We start from the raw sequence: 3,079 nt of genomic DNA, 5'->3' as shown, positions 1-3,079 counted from the left end.
TCGGGCTGGTTTGAACTGCTCTATTTCAAGGGATGAATGATTTGTACCACACCAAAGGTTATTTTACAAACAACAACTGTGCACGGGTTGATTGTAGATTTTCTCTAATCCAGAGTATCAAACTATTCCTACAGGCCTGAATCGATCTATACACTGATTGGTGAAAGGGTCCTTATTTGTGCACACGCATCATTCTAGCTGGATATCTGACCATCGTGGTCAGAGTTCATCTAAACTGGTTGGTTTCCTGACACAGACGAGGTGGTTAGGTGGGCAGATTGATGAAGGTGGGGGCTTCAACAGGGTCAGCCCAGAACTTTAATGTTAGTCTGTTTTATACTTTCACAGACTTGTTTGTATGGGTGTCCTGTTGGAACACCCTATTGAAACCAAGTTTAAGAATGTGGAGACAGATCTCCATTAGTCCATCCACTTTGTGCAATTCTCCAGTACCACAGCATGATACTTCCACCACCGTGCCTGACAGCTGGTACAGTGTCTTTAGGTTTGAAGGCCTCACCTTGACAACTCATATGTCTTCTCATTGTGGCAAAATAGCTTAGTTTAATCTAGGGCTGCACAATAATTCGATATCGATATATATCATGATGTGAGTTTTAGCACATTTTTGACATTCCAATATGATTGCAGTGTTTCACTGACGCATTTCTTTTCTGTTCAGGTTGAAGCGGCCGCTTCAGTTTCAACCCAGACACAAAAAGGTGCAACACAACTACATAAGTGTATGGTGACGTAGATGTTACGCAGAGCTCAAGTCCAGAAGGCGTTAGCAGTAGCAGGCTAGGCTAATCTCCAACGTGCGCTGTTTTCGCTTCAAAATGAGTGTCCATGACCGTCAGAATGTGACTGAACACGCTTTCACAGGTGAAGAGAAAGCAGATGACATCACTGATAAGAGAGGAAAGACTATAATTCAGCGGTGTGGAAGTGGGTCGGCTACTGGTAAAATCTCAGATTAAAGACATTTCTGCTCATGATGAGTCAATGTCCATTCTGACCAGAACTGTACTAAAACAAAATACAAGAAAATCAAAAATGCTTGGCCGCTCCTGTGTATAAGCTGGGAAGTCCAAGGAGTGAGTAAAAAAGTAGCTGCTTGTACACCGACAATTATGGTAGATAACTTTTACTAATTGTCTTTTGTATGTATGTGAATGTTTTTGTCCAGTGCCTTGACACAACTTCTGTTGTGATTTGGCACTTTATTAATAAACTGAATTGAATTGAATTGAATTGAATTGAATTGAATTGAAAATGCTAATAAATGACACAAAATAGTGCTTGCAAAATACTAAAAAAAAAAATAAATAAAATACTTTGTTTTGTACAGATATTGTTTTCTGGCTCTTTGTTTTGTCAAGATGCAGTTCTTGGTACCAAGCCCCACCACCTCGCTCGTTCACATTAATATGACTTTAGGTCTGGCTACTTATAAAGTGTTATAAGACTTAATACATGTAAAAAACTAATTGTTTGTCAAAATGTGAAGATGTGTATAGATTTGCCTCCATGCAGTTAGTGTCTGCCTCTTTTATTTTCCTGTTTGTGCCATAAACCTGCAGCCCCAAATGGCAGCGATGCATTTGAGGAATTGGAAATCCTGGAATAATCATCTCAAAGGCAGACAAAATACTGGAGTTTGACATCCAAGGATTGAAAATCAAGGTAATCGTATTTTAAATTAATCACTGTGGTTCCCCGAGGAAGATAAAAATGATCAAAGTTCATCTGAGGCACAAAACCTGCTTGGAATAATTTGATAAAAGTAATGTGTGGAGTCATTAAACCCAAATGAAGGGTTAACTAAACCAACAAAATAACTGGAGAAATTAAATTTTCTGTGCTAAAAGCTCAAAGACTTCTGAAATGTGTTAAAGAAGCTGCAACTGGATTATTGCAGTTTAACCAATTGGTCATTTAAAGCTAAAACCAACAAAATAATAGCTAAAAGCTAAAGCTAGTGTAACAGTAGATGAAAGCTAGAAATAAACAAGTATGCTGAAGTAGATCTCTAATAGCACAAAGTTTTCAAGGATTTGAATAGTTCTCCAATGAATTAAGGTAAAACTGTAAATAGTTGAATTTTTAAAAAAAAGCACAATGGCTACAAAAAACAGCCAAAGCCATGATGTCCAGAATGAGCTGAACATTTTGATGAATGAATCAAAGTTCAAGGTTCTTTATTGTCATTCACATCACATGTGGTACATGAGGTGGAATGAAATTGTGTACTCAAGGTTGCAGCCAAAAATAGCAAAATATATATATAAAATATACGAAACAGTATACAAGGATCTAAGATGTACGCTAAACACTAGTAATGTAAAATAATATGGTGTATTAAGCAGTAGTCCGAACATGAGTCTGTTGTGAGCAGATGGGTATGAATACAGCAATATAAAGGCAAGAGATCAGCAGCATGGATAATCAGCAGCATGGATAAGTCACATGTCACCAATTAAAGTGGCGTTACAGTACTGTACAGTGATTTTTCTTTTTTTACTGGTTAGAGATTCATGAGTCTAACAGCTTCATGGTAGAAGCTGTTCCTCAGTCCAGTGGCTCTGCACTTAATGCTCCTCAACCTCCTTCCTGAGGGGAGCGGGTCAAAAAGTGTGTGTACTGGGTGAGTGGGGTCCTTCATGATGCAGGTGGCTCTCTTCCTGCATCTAGAGGTGCAGATGTTTGTGATGGTGGGGAGACTGACTCCAACAGTCTTCTGTGCAGCCTTCACCACTCTCTGCAAAGCTTTTCTTTCTGCAGCTGCACAGCCTCCATGCCACACGTTGATGCTGGAGCACAGGATGCTCTCCACTGCACACCTGTAGAAGGAGGTGAGGACTGAGCTTCCCAGTCCAGCTCGCCTCAGCCGTCTGAGGAAGTACAATGGTTAAATGGTTCAAACAGCTGAATGTTCAGTTCTAGCTAAAAATGGGAAAATTTTAGTGGGAAAGCTGACTTGGCATTCCGATGAATGACTCAGCAGTTTTCTCCTCTTTAGCGGCTCTGAGACACAGCTAAAAAAGGTCTGTTGCTGTCTTAAACCAAATAAATGTTG

Source organism: Nematolebias whitei, chromosome 6 (genome assembly GCF_014905685.2).
Source record: "Nematolebias whitei isolate Nwh7 chromosome 6, NemWhi1, whole genome shotgun sequence".
In the NCBI taxonomy this organism is placed as follows: Eukaryota; Metazoa; Chordata; class Actinopteri; order Cyprinodontiformes; family Rivulidae; genus Nematolebias; species Nematolebias whitei.
The sequence above is the reverse complement of the archived record's forward strand: the minus strand, read 5'-3'. Positions refer to the sequence as shown.